At 40.1% G+C, this 14,867-nt stretch overlaps 1 protein-coding gene across 1 annotated transcript in view; it reads right to left on the bottom strand.

The window, feature by feature from the left end:
- The window catches only part of LOC122797172 (threonylcarbamoyladenosine tRNA methylthiotransferase-like), a 2,201,584-nt gene that overhangs the window by 94,811 nt on the left and 2,091,906 nt on the right, over positions 1 to 14,867 (bottom strand). The window lies entirely within an intron of this gene.

The following is a 14,867-nucleotide window of genomic DNA, read 5'->3' on the forward strand; positions in this document are numbered from 1 at the left end:
AAAATCTATAATGTAGCCACCTCCTCAGACAAGTTCACAAATATGACTGTTGCATCCATTCAAATCAAAGAAAAAGAAAAGAAAAAAAAAATAAATAAATAAATATATATATATATATATAGACACACACACAGACTGCTTGACACATTATTTTTGAGAGGGTTACTTACAGTGGGTAGAAAAGTTGAGTTCTTTCTCTTGATGCATTCCTTTGAAAATTTTCAGTAAAATCTTGAGTCTCTACACAAGCAGAGTTATAACTCCTTTAGTCCATGTATGGGACATTGTGCTACTTCTTGATCACCATTTGGCATTGGTTCCAATTGCAACAAAACAATCAAATTGCAAGAAAATACAGCCATGTGCTAATCTCTTACAGACTCTCTTGCACTAAATGACAGGAGCATATGAAAACACAGTTGTAAACAAGAAGAGTGGGCGGATTTTAAGGCAAATATTAAAGAGTGCAAAGTTCAACTCAAGGTGAATACTCACTTCATGTTACTTCAGGGTCACCTATAATGGATGGATGGCTTGGACCAAGTCACAAGCAACATCTCAAAACTAATCCCAAAAGATGAGGAAGGAAACCAAAGGAAGAAGGGAAATTCACAACAAGATGCCTTTGAAGCAATTCTGCCAAAAGAACATACTTCTTCTGGAGATCTAAGTTGCAATACCTAGTGAAGGTAATATCCGATGATTAGATGGCCATTGCAAAAAATAGTGCTTTACTGCCAGAAATCGGAAACAATCACAAGAAATGGCAACACTTCTACAAGAATGCCATTTTACCTCATTAGCTGAAGGTCAACTGGCCTTCTGACAGCATAATACCACAGAGTATATGCCTGCCCTCCTTATTCAAAGCTAAGTCTACAAAGAGTTGGTGTATCTATGTCCATGTACCCTCTAGAAAAACTCCAACTGATAGTGGATACTTTCTCTACATCCATTCAGTTTCTCTCAGAAATGAAATACCTGGATGAAATGGATGAGAAAATGTCTGGACATACTCTATAGGAGGAAATGAGAGTACGTCCCACTGAACATCTCATGGAAAACCACTTTTTTACTTTTTCCATGTTTGCTCCTTCATCTCTGCTATTCTTCAGAGACCATCATCAACTACACTATCAACCAGAACTGCAAATATGCTGCAGCCATCCCTTACAGCCATAAGTGTTTTTTTTTTACTTTTTAAATCTTTATATTCCTGAATATAGGCCTAGTAACTCTTAATGCCAAGTCTATATCACATCGTCAAATCTCACTTCAGCAAACAACTCTCTGAACAACTAATCAGCGAACAAACTTTTTAGTGAAATGTTTCCTAGGGCAAATGGACAGTTGGCCACCATTTGGAGTTTGCCCTTTTCCCCACTATAGTGTGATCTCGGAGTTGGTATATTGGTGTTACGTTTTTGTTTATGGTCAGTAAGGTGGACTACCATCAGTTTGCCCTAGGAAACTTTTCGCTGAAAAGTTTGTTCGCTGATTAGTGGTTTCAATGATTAGTTGCTCGACGAAGAGCCATTTGCTGAAGTGAGATTCGATGATGTGATATGGACCCCTTAAGGCCAAGGCACTGAACTGGTATAGTGCAGAGCTGTCACACAGTTCTGTAAGTGATGCCAGCCCATACACAGTGCTGTTTCCCTTAGAAGATGATTCCTGTTTTCTACAAGCATTCCTAAGAAACACACATCCCTCCCCTTCCTTCTAGTTAGAGGTCAGTAGGGATCATTCCTCCTGCTTTCCAGTCAGTTATGTAAACCACCAACGACCAGCAAAAAACAATAGTGAACACGCAGTAATGAAGAAATAATGATTATTTATTTATAATTCCTTCAAATCCAGACCGGTTTTATTTCTTATTTCTTCATTACTGCGTGTTCACTATCGTTTTTTGCTGGTCGTTGGTGGTTTACATTGTTGGCTTGACCCTGCATGCCATCCTTGCGGAGCGTATGGTTGTTTGCTTCCAGTCAGTTATACCAGTACCTGGGACACTGTTAAACACCACAATCACATTCAGGGCTATCTATGCTAAAAAGCTGACACCAAGTAAAGGTATTTGCATACAATGACCTACAGCTCTCAAATTCAGTGAGCTGACATTACTACAAAAAGAAGATCTTCCAGATCATGAACTTCAGATCTGCCAAATCAGCTGCTCTTAATAACCGCCATCACAAAATGTCAGTCATGAGGTTTAAGCCACTTTGGGTTGAAAGGTTCTTTACTGGAGGAGTTGCAAAGAACCTCATTCTAGCATTGTTTGACTAGTCTACCTTTCACCAGGTCAGGGAAGGCTTAAATATCTGAATTATGGGCTGTGACACTGCAGCAATAGTGACCCAGGTCATAAAGGTAAGCAAAAGAGGGCAATTAAACTCTATGGAAAAACAGCATATCTCCCAGATAACCAACACTGATCTACTGATCTTCACCAATCCATGTATGCTTATGCTAATAAAGCAATGTTTTGTTTAAAAAAAGAAAGAAAAAAAGAAAAATAATATCTCTGAAGGAAGTGATCACTATGTCCATACAAGAGAAGCCCCCAGTGCTCAGATCAAAATATACTCTGGAAAGGACAAAAGTCTCAATGCCTAAAACAAAGTTCCTATGAGCCACCAAAGAGCAATAAGAATGAGCTTTGACATTTCTACATGCAGCCTGGCCAGCAGGTACAGGCACCAGCAGAAACAGTTTTAATTCAAAAAGGAGTGTACTCTCTCAACTTAAGCAGAAGGCATTGACCTCTCAGAATCCAGTTGCTGTCAAAGGATCAGTAGACATGGATGGAAGGCATACAGCATCTTCTTTCCCAAATTATAAAGAAGACTCCCCAGTCTTACTGAAGGAAGTACAACTTGAATAACACTGAATTCCTCCAGGCTGTAAACATAGCTTCTGGATGGTTTAATTTCATTAAAATCACTTGTGTGCTCCCCTGTGCCAACCTGTGGTCTGTGAAGGGCCTCCTTGGTTGCAGATCTCTAAAAATGCAGACAAGGGAAAGTCCAAATAACAGCTGATCTCAGAGACTCATGGAAGTGACTATCAGGAACCAGTCATCAAAGCAACAAAAGAAAAGGAGTTTTAGGGACTTACGGTATGGTGACACCTTGGTAATGTGTGTTTTGTTCCTGCTTCGCAGGTTAGCAAGTGTAATTTAATGAAAATTATAGTTGTGCCAAGCAAAAGGTAGCTGTTGGGAGTCTGAATGGGACAAAAGAAATGGAAAAACTTTTCAAAAAGAAATTCTGGGTCAGCAGGAGTGCAGAATGAGAAAATAACAAGTGGACAGCAGTAGTATGAGGTATTGTTAACGATAAGGCAGGAAATAAAAGTAGTTAAGCAAACACTGCAGGATAATCTTTTACAACAAGAAAAGCACTTTTAAGAGGTGCAGCGAGGGTTAAGTGCACATTTGTATGCAACTCAAGGCTTACTGGAGGAGAATGAGGAACTAAAGATGAGACTAGAAGCAGCAGACGCTATACTGAACTGCTTCGAGTATAAATTGTCGACATGGAAGCCAGTGTGCTGTGAAACATAAAACTGTTGGGGGTCTGAGAGAGACTTGAAAAAGACGATTGTAAGTTGGCAGTCCAGACCTTGTTGGATGAATGGTCTGGGATTGATACAGAATTAAGATGAAAGGCCACATAGAACTGTTTGGAGGCCACAGAGGGACAGGGTAGAACTGTTTGGAGACAACAGAGAGACATGGTCACATATCCAAGACTAATCATTATTCGTTTTGCATTATATAAAATGAAGCAGCAGCTGCTTGAGCACCTCTGGGTACCCAGTAAGAAGTTAGCAGTGGCAGAGAGTTGTGGTTTTGTAGATCAAGATTCCAAAGACATGCATTTGGAGCATTTCTCCCCGGGCCTCCGCTGAAAACAGGATCTGTGGAACCTAGTCGGACATTCCCGGTCAACAAATGTTAAATAAATAAATAAATAAAAGATTTCTCATGAATGACGAAGAGGAGTGCTTTCAACACAGTGATTCGCATTTGCCAGAAAAAAAAATAAGATGGCAAATGATGTACTCAGCAATACTACGGATACATTTATAAGGTCACTCTAAATCATTCAACAACTTGTCTGTTGACACTGGTGAATAAAAGAGGTGACATAGATGACCAGTGTTCCACAGAAGGGCTTAAAGACTTAGGGGGTGAATCTGCAAGGGGTGAACTGGCCCCTAGCAAAGAAGCAGAATTGTTTTGCTTCATTCTGGAAACAGAGACATGATGACAGAGTAGCCATCATCAAAGAAGCTAAGAAATGTGCTTCACGAACTGAAAAATAATGACTGTTAAGAAGAATTAGATTTCATAATGACACTGCTTCTGCTTAGTGAAATGTGTAATGCATGCGTATTTGACATTTATAAAAAAGGAAGCATGGGACTGAACATTAAATTCGGGCACAGTCATGAAGATGGAATATGGACACTGAAATTACTTTCAACTAAGGTAGTATAATCTTTGATTATATTTATACCTCAGTGCATATAAATGCATTGAGCTATTTTGTTTTTCAGCAGGAGTTGGGAACAAATAAAAAGCAAGCTGGTAGGGATACAGAGAGATTACGGACATGATGAACGCATGCGGACACTAATTTTAATCTGGCGTGGCAGAATAATGTTCTGTGAAAATTTTCATCTATATTGTTAGATTTGGATGCTTAATGCCTTTATGTGCATTTTCTGCTATGTGCACTTAAGTCGTATTAAAGTGCATCTTGTTGAACTTTATATAGCCAATTTTTTTTTTTTTTTACTGTTACTGTCCTGAAAAACACAAGAGCAGAAGTGAACGATGTGGAGGGTTTGTTCAAGAAGCTTAAGTGTTTTTCTAATGGGAGGGTATTCAAGCACAATGTTAATATTGTATATTACAGCCTCCGTAGGTAACATCAGCTGGGTGCACTTATGCACTTGGTGGGTTAATGGGACTTACCTTTGCTTTAGAACATGTTTCAACTGCACAGGAGAACATGCTGAAGCAAAGGTTGGTCTGAATCAGATATAGAAAGCCTCTAGTATGAGGCATGCAGCCTTGGTGAGTAGGCCTTGTTAGATATGTTGGTTACAGGCCTGCAGTGTACTACTGAGTGGGCGCACCTAGGTGTTTGCTGTGTGACTCAATGAATTATGGTTCTTAAAGGCGTAGAAGATATGCTACCTAGAAAACTGGGTAGATAAACCTTTTTTTATGTGTGTTTTCACACAGATAAGAACTGATGTTATCAAGTAGTAAGCAAACTTTTAAGAATGTGGCACTGCAAAGGGAGAAGGGACAGGTGATATGACACAAGATGAGAAGTCATATTGTTAGCGGCAGGATGAGATCCTAGAATGCACAGTTATAGCTACAGCAGGTTTTAGGGATAGCAGTGTGTTGTTTATAATCAGAGATGTTTACATTCAGAAAGGGAAGAATGCAATGTAAATATCAATACAGGTGGACAGGACAGCAAAGACTACCAAGGGTTAAGAGCAGTAAACACTAGGAGAAATGTGAAAGTACTAAGGGGAGAGAGGACCCAGGTGCTGAGAGGAGAGGAACTGAGAGAATGAAAGCACAGGACGACGGCAGGAAGTTAGATTACAGAAGAAAAAGAGAGAGGATGAGTACTGAGCTCGATTTGTGGAATGTAAATGTACTAATCAGAAAGAACAGGAGTGAAATAAAAGGAGAAGGACAGCAAATGTGATTGCTATGCAGGAAACACTCAACCCTTGACGATCAGGAAAAGACCATGGGAGGAGATATAAAGAAGTAGCATCTGTGGCCTGGCGGGATAGATTGCAAAGACGAGTGACTTTATTATTAAGGAAGAGTTGGCCTTTCAAAATAGAAGACAGGCTCGAGGATGGGAAGGGGAGGTATGTTGGGGTGAACAGTACAATAGAGGGAAGAAAGAATACATTTATGACAGTATATATTCACATAGGAGCTACAGCAAAGAAACTGAGAGAGATTTTAATGGAAATGGTGAGGTTTTAGGAGGAAGTAGCACTGGTTCTGGATGACTGGAATACCATTTTGGGGGAGGATAAAGCAGAGAAAACTCCTACAGCCAGGAGAGTTAATTCCACAGGAAAATTTCTAGGAGGTTTTGTTAATGTAGTAGGTTGGGTGGATCTTTGGAGACTGAAGGATATCCAAAAGACAGAACAGGCCCATACACGGTATTCAGGTAAATACAATTCATGGTCCAGGACAGATAAAGTATTTATTATGCAGGAAAACCATCACTTTGTTAGATTAATGAGGGGTGGAGTCAGTGCACCTTTCTGACCATGCTGTGATGACAGTAATACTGGAGGAGGAGGAAGATAAAAGTTTAGAAAGGCAACGGAGACAAAAAGCATATATTTTGGAAGATGAGAAGGCAAGGGGATGGTTAGGAGTTCTTAAGGAAGACGTTAGAGGATGAGGATGGCGACTCATGGGAGATGAAAAAAGTGAGTGTGAGGCAGAAACTGCAAGAAAGAGAAGGATGGAAGATATAGGTTGTTAAATGAGGTTGGGCGAGAACAAGAAGGAAGTGTAATTTAAGTAGACCTAAAAGAATAGGGAGATTATGCAAATAATTCAGTAGAAACAGGATGAGAGGCTGAGGAAGAGAAGAATAACTGCACAGAAAATATTTGCTAGAGACTCACCAGTAATCAATAAAGGACTGGCAGCAAGACATCGCCAACAGGAGGTTTGGGGAGGGGTCTTCCAGATATATTTGGAGATAGAGCAAGGAATGGGGGTGAGGATAAAGGACATTTTGGGAGGCATTTAAAGATTATCATCAAGAGCTGTATTCTGACTTAGATGGGCAGCAGGAGGAGGATGAAAATTCTGGGTTTCTCAAGATTTGAGATGACTTATGATTATGCCCAGAATGACCAGAAGAGAGCAAAAGGTTGTTGTTGTATCTTTCAGCTTTTCCCGGTTAGGGGTCACCACAGCGGAACTCCGGTCCACTAATGATTGGCAGTAGATTTTTACGTGCCGAACTGCCAGCTCTGACGCACAACCTTCAACGAAGGTACGCCCATTCACGCACGTCTCCACACAGAAGACGCTCTAGTTGAGAATCGAACAGGACAACGTACTGTGAGGCGACAACGCTACCGCAGCACCACCACAGCAGTAAATTATAGGAGAAGAGTTGATGGCAATCTGGAATAGGATGGGGAAGGTGAAATCACTAGAACCTATGGGCTTCCCTTAGAGTTTTGGGAGGTGTGTAAGAGTGAGATTGTGAAGAAATGGATCAATTTGTTTACATAGTAAAGCCTTATAAAGTTTAATTCTGTTGCCTGCCAAAAAAGCAATAACTTGTAAATGTAAATCAAGGCCTACACCAACTGTATTTGAGGTAATGAATATTAAAGAGAGATCTTTAGAAAAGGGAAGGAGCAAATTACATAGAAGTAAATGGAAATTGCGGGAACAATGCATGCATAATAATGTTCAGGCGGAGGGGTGAAGTTTAAGGGAAGTCAGGAATTCAGCAATGTTTTGTAATTCTGGATGGATGACTGTAGCAAAGAAGATATACATGATGTATATCCTATTTAAATGGGAAAAAATGTTAAAATGGTTTATTTTCTTTTCTATTAATGTATGTTTGCCTATATCTTAAGTCATAACTTATTAAAAGTGTTTAAAAAAATAAAACAGAATCCTGGGTAAGGTTAGAGAGCAACTGCAGAAATGGAGAAGGTTACATTTGGAATTGTATCAAAAAGTGCTAATATTTAAATAACTTGTCATGCCTCAATTCACATACGCTGGACAAGTGGTTTTGAGATTTAGCAAAAGTAAAATTATTAAAAGAAAAGGAAAACAGGTGTTTAGGGACTTTATATGGGGAGGGGGCAGAACCAGAGTGGACTGGAAAACTATGACCAAAAAATAAAAGAAGGGGGCTGGGAAATTCCTGATCTAAAGTTGAACTTGCAAACAGGGATTGTGGTGAATGTGATGAGGTTAGAGGATTGTGAGTATAAAGAATTTTGGAAGTATATGACTTTGTTAAAGAAAGGGGGAATCGGGATTTCAAGGGATATTACTGATTTATTGTTGGAAGCGCGGTGGGAACAGTTATTGTTGCACTGGACAAGACAGGTTCAGAGGTTGTTTCAAAATGCGTGGGAGAACAGACTAGCATACAAACTGGAGTGGAATAATCTTGACTACTAAAGGAGTGAGAAAGGACAGGGAGAGGGAGGCGATAACTTGGAGATGGAGAAGGAAACAGAAAGAGATAAAGTATTGGTCACAGGTAGCGAGGATGGGATTCATACAGAATATGACTCAGATGACTGGTTAGTGTGGGACTATCAAAGTGTGACAAACATGTGGAGAAAAATGCAGGGACGAGTAAGACAGGGTACAAGAAAGCCAAAGATAATTATGGTAGTGGAGGAAAGAAGAAAGGATGGTAAACCAACTAGAGGGATGATTAAAGTGGCAAAGAACTGGCTATTGGAAAAGAGCACACACTAGCAAGATAAGGAGATATGGAAGGAAGAATGGAGGGAAATACTGAAAATACCAAGGGAAGGTTCGAAGATGAGGAAATTTAGGATTTTTGTACGGAAATGTTTGCACAAGTATTTTTACATCCCAGTATGCTTAGCAATGATGTTTAGGCAAGTAGCAGAGGATTGTTGGAGATTTAGGGAAGGTAGAGAGACTTGTAATAATATTTTTGTAAATGTGGAAGAAATGGAAAACAAGTTGAAAGATTCTTCCCCTGAGGTGAGGTCAGTAAAGAAAAAGCTATTTATGTTAGGATATGAGAAACTGATACCAAAAAGTGTACAGAAAGAAGTGGCAAAACTTATGACAATAGGAAAGAAGGCTGTGACAACAAGGTTGTAACAAGACAAGAGACAGAAAATTCAAGACACAGAAAACATTATTCAGGGCTGGGGTGGGGAAGAGTATGATTAAAATGGTGTTGAAGACAAATGGTGGGTGGTTGGCTAAGGCTCTTCTTGGGCATGACGTATGGCTGTACACAGTGTACAAAGTTGAGTAGTTTGGGTTACAGTGGAGTGGAAAGGGATAAATGTACAAACACAGTTATAATAGAAGGATTGGCAATGTATACTAACAGTTGAATTATGAGGTTAGCATGTAATTTAGTTACTGTGATTAGAGTCTGACAATCTTCCTAGGGCTAGTTTGAACCCCGTTATATAATAAGGTGATAGAGAGGCTGCAGGATGTGGACCAACCATCAGGAAAAGATAAAAACTGTAAAATGCTTGTAGGTGTTGTAAGAAAGGTACCTGTGAAGTGTTATCCTTTTATTTGACTGAAAATTTTTTCTTAAAAAAAAAAACAGAACAGCTAACATCTTGGTAATCAAACCAGAACAGAAAAGATCAAAAGGTAACATGCATACTGGGATCACTTCTCTTACCATACAAAAACTGAAGAAATTGTCTGAGTGTCTCAGATTCTGATATGACAATTTGCTGTCTAGTGACAATACGCAGGTCTTCTCCCAAAGCAACAGTGCTAGGCTTTCAAGGTTACAATACTAGACAATTAATTTGAAGAGTAAAGTTGCTCAAGGTCAGCATAGATTCATAGGTATTTACTATGCTAATGACCCCAAGGGCCTTTTAAGCCTAGCCATGCATCCCAAAATCTCTGACAAGTGCTGGTACCATTGATAAAAGTGCAAGCAGGGGAAATGAAACATTTACAAGCAGGGGCCCGGGGGGGTGGACTACTTACAGGTTGCCTGTGTCCAATAGAGACACAGGTGCCAAACCAGGGTGAATTTCCTGTTCCCCATCCAATTGTTTAAGTTACACTTGAATTGGGTTAAGGAGGAACTCTGCTTCACATGGATGGGGAGCCTGTTCCAGAGAATGGGTAGTCTCTGAGATACATACCTGTCTCTCCAGCAGGTCCTATTTATATCACAGGCAAACTTTAAGTCTTTACAATGGGTAATTCTGATGCTGTTTGTTTTGTGGATATGCAGAAGGTCCATCAAAGTGGTGTCTGACAATGCCCTGTATGTTAGGCTTAGATCTCCCCTCAGCAGCCTGTACGAGACAGAATACAGGGATAGGGCCTTGAGGCAGTCTGCATAGGATATTTTATTTATGGCCTGTATTCTTTTAGTGAGGAACTTCTGTGGACGTTCACCAAAGGGGCACTGTACTCAATGGCAGATCTGATGAATACCAAATACAGTGGAACAATGACTTCCTTGGACCTAGACACCATACCTTTGTTTATAAGTTGCGCAACATAGAATGATATCCTCACTACTACAGACACATGATGGTCAAAGGCTAGATTACTGTCTGTGTGTGTCCCCAAGTCCCTGACTAATGGGTCAACTCTAAGGGGTGTGTTATCAATATGATAGTTAACAGGGATGGTTGACTTCCCAAAAGATACTATTATGCATTTCTTGGCATTTAGTTTTAGTCCATGGCTCTGACACCAGTTGTTTGTCTGTGTCAGCCCTTCCTGAAGAATATTTGTGTCATTGTGGAATTCAATGATAGCTCCTAATTTGCAATCACCTGCAAATTTAGTTAGCCAGACACCACTGACATTGCTGGCCTTGACTTCAGAGAAGTAAATGCCAAAAAGAAGTGGTCCAAGGTCTGATCCCTGAGGGACTCCACACTTGTGGCTGGCCTCTTTGTAGAGGTGGACTCCCCAATTCTAACTTCCTGGGTCCTGTCTGTGAGCAAGATGGCTATCCACGGGTGACATACGGGTTTGTACCCAACCTCTTGCGCTTGTCAACAATGCACAAGTGGGGTATTGTAAGGAATGCCTTTGCCAGGTCAAGATAGGAAGTGTGAACCATTTTGTACTTATCCATTGCTTTGGTGACCTTCTCAAAGAAGTCCACTAGGTTGAGTAGGCATGATCTGCCCTTGATGAAACAAAACTGGTTTTGTCCAGTGTCTGGAGGTTTACTACATCATTATTTATCATTTCCATGATAATTCTTTCCATGTATTTGCATACAAGACTAGTGAGAGTTATGGATCTGTAGATGACCCACCTTTGTGCAAAGGGATGACTGTTGCTCTTCTCCATTCATGAGGCACAAAGCCTGTTTGGAGGCTACAGTTAATAGTAATTCCAGACAGCTTGACAGGTCATGTTTCATGCTGTTCAGAAGGCATCCTGGGATATTGTTTGGGTCCACTGACGCAGTGTTCTTGGCCTTGGAGAGAACATTAAGGATCTATTCCCTAGTGATAGCAGGGGGAGTTGTATTTGATGGTATTTCCTAAGAGAAGGTTGAGGAAAAAAGAGGGGTAAAGTTGGAGCAGAATTTATCGGCCAGTAGGTTTGCTACATCTTCTGGCTCAGTGTAAGTGACTCCATTTACAGTGAGCTCTGTACAAAACTGTGTACTGCCTTTGAGGTTGCGGACATAGCTAAAGAATGCCTTCTGGTTGTCCTTGGCCTGGGAGGCCAAATTTACCCCAGATTTGACTTTGGTAGACTTTATTTGTCCTCTGAATTGTTTGTTTGGTTTGATGAGAGTGCTTTTATTGTGCTGGGTGCTGCACCTCCTAATTTTTGCCATGATTCTCATCCTTCTGTCATACAGCCTACTGATTTTGTGATTCTACCAGGGTGGCTTGTTTTTTTGAGTTAGTTCTGTACTTCGTCCTGGTGAGTATAGCTGCCTCTATGTAGCTATTAACATGCTTGTATAGGGTTACTGTGAACAGTTCTGCATAGACAGCAGTGTTCTCAGGGTTTATAGGGGGGTTCAAATTTTGCCAGGTTATCATTTAATAGCAGGAAGTTAACCTTAGAGTAGTTCCTGAATATTCCAGGTTTAACTGGGAATCCAGGTTTTATCTTTACGTCAACGGAGACCATTTTGTGGTCTCACCTTACCACGGAAGACATTACTCTGGGGTGTGTGAAGTACTCTGCCATATTAGTGAGGACCAGATCCAGTATGGTTTACACCCCTGATTGGTGTACTGACAATCTGGTTCAGGGAGATTGTGTTTATAAAATCCAGGAATCTCTGTGCCTGTACATTTGGTGTTGTACATGATTCTCAGTTAATAGTTCCTGTTAATTGGCCAGAATCCTCCCAAACTCCCAGGTACAATGCAAAAACAATACCACCACCTGATCTCAAGACAAAATGCATCTGCATGGTATTTTCTAGTACACATTAAGACTGTTAAGGAATTCCTTATGGTCAAGTCAGTGGACTGAGAACTTGTTAGTGGAAGAGTGAGCAACTCCTGTACATGGTCATTCTTTGTAAAGAGCAGAGCTCAAACTGTTTTGGGTTTTGGTTCAAGCAGGAGCAAAATCCAATAAATGTCCCACTATCTGTGGGAGCTTTTTGAAACTGTCATGATACTAGCTGTTGCACTTGTGATAAGATTCACTTGGTAGACCTCACTGGAGAGCAAACAGAAGATGCCTGGCATCTGGAAGGTCATCTTTGGTTCCTGACAGACCTCATCTTTCTGGAGGACTAGGAAAGTTTAAAACATAAAACTAGAGAGGGATACATGTGACCTCTAGAACAGAAAGGGTTTCATTTTTTTTCTCTGGAGAGTCTATATTACATCCTGAGATGGTTTGTTAAGTATGTCCAAACCATAGAAAGGGTATCCCAAAGACAATCTGGCAGAGTTATTCATAAAGAAAGAAAAGCCAGAGTTAAACGTTTTTGCAAAGGCAATCACCAGTGGCCACGACCCTGGTTCCATCTGCCTTGTTAAAGTTTCAATGGGAAACATTGCACCTGCTCCTTACCTTAAAGCTCCCAAGCATCCCAATTGTTTTACAGCAAATAATTTGTGTACCTAGTTGTCTAAATTATCCCAGTTTCCACATTTATAGACTTCAAGTATAATTCCATACACTGACATTTTCCTCTGTCTCTATTTGTTTCCTGTCTTGCATGCTCTCTCAGTATTCCTGACTGGTTAACGCACTCACATCCTATCCACTGCTGAGATGTTTCTCAAGACAATCAAACATTAATTCAAATATTTATGGGCGTTTTGTAGCCTATACTAATGAATTACTGAAGTATTTTTTTCTTTTAGCTTTTTGTCAACTCCTCTTCTCAAACATGGGTTATCTTACAGTCTAACGTAAACAAAAAGAAATAACATGGAAGCATGGATTCATCTGGAAACTGCAGTAGATGGATATTGTGTCCTCAAGCTGTAAAGTTAGATGGATATTGTATCCTCAAGTTGTAAAGTTTAACATTAATACATTTAGCACAGTGCAGTGTGGTTACAAACGTTCAGCTGCTACACTAATCATGAAATTCTGAAAACTTCAGGTCAGGAAGTTCAGTAAACCAGAGACAAAGGGAGAGGTATAGCAACAGCCTACCACCAGTAATTTGAATGAGTTGCAGATAAAAGTCTTTTTGTGTGAGCTGCAGGCTTAAAGTTGTCAGGAGGATGAAAATATTGAGAGACATTACCACTATTTCTGCTAGACTTAAGACTGTGGCTGTTGTGCTTCAAGCTAAGCAATGCATTGCAAGTGAACTGCTTTCATCAGAGACGAGTCAATGAATTATGTGAATGATTTAGTTGATGCCTGGAATTTGCACAAACTAAGTGAAGAGGCTAAGCTAGTAACCCTATGTAGTGAAAGTTTTGTATGTATTTTGTTGCCTTCAAGTGAGAATGAGAACATACAGCTTTCATTTTACTCCGAGGACACCCTTGTGCTTTTAATGACTCACTATGACTACCCAAGAATAACTAAGATGACATGGTCATTTTATTGTCTGAAGGTAAGCAAGTATGTTTTTTTTCAAACACATTTATTGAATCATCACTTGTGACATACGCAAATTTACATTCTCAGAAAAATAATCAAACTATATTCACAAAAACATTATACTTCACGTATACTGCTATATATCATATAACCTAAGCAATATTACATAAATTATTCAATTCCTGCCTTTTTTTAAAGAAACATCTTTATTAAACCATCAGTTACTACACAGGCAATCATACATTTATATAAATGTAAACAAACCACACCGATACAACCCTAGTTGCAAGCATTTTACATCCCAAAACATACCAACATACTTCCAGTTGCAAACATTATACATCACTTATAATCTACCCAGTCTGGTCCATTTCTTGCCAATGAGACTCCCCTCAACAGGTCACGCAATTGAACTCATTTCCCTTGAGGTGAAAGCCCTACAGGCAATTTGTTTACTTGGGAGAGAGAATCAAGCAGATCACGAGTGCTGCTGTCATTTGCAGAAGAGCCAGGTTTTCTTCTTCACAGCATGACAGTCTGGGTATGTCCAGTAAGCATTCTTCCTGCAGTGTGTGCAACAGGCATAACTGCCACTATCACTCACTTCTGTGACTAACAAAAGTCAGAGACAGCACCACTTCCTGGAATAAGCACATCCTGCGCATTTCTCCAGTCTCCATCAGGAAAGCTGGTGTACTCTGTGCGCCAAAGATAGAAGAAAGAGAGGGCTCAGCCCACTCACTTCAATGCCTCCCCTGACAGTTTCAGCAGGTGCCTATTATACTCATCAAACTTGGGCCACCTGAGTCATACTAAGGGCTTTATTTCTACAGCAGTGCACCTGGCTGTACATATACATACCTATAGCTGTAAAGGAGTCCTGAAAGTCTATTCAACTTAAGTACAAAATATACTTGCCTGGTTCAACTGCTGAACCTTTGTTTTGATTAACCCTTAAATGCCCCTTCCTCTCCCAAATTTAGCTTGCACAGAGCCACAAAGCTAAAAGCCAAACATACCATAACATTAATAAATCATAAATGCAATG

The sequence above is a fragment of the Protopterus annectens genome, chromosome 3.part0 (genome assembly GCF_019279795.1).
Source record: "Protopterus annectens isolate FY-2018-M chromosome 3.part0, PAN1.0, whole genome shotgun sequence".
NCBI classification, from domain to species: Eukaryota; Metazoa; Chordata; order Ceratodontiformes; family Protopteridae; genus Protopterus; species Protopterus annectens.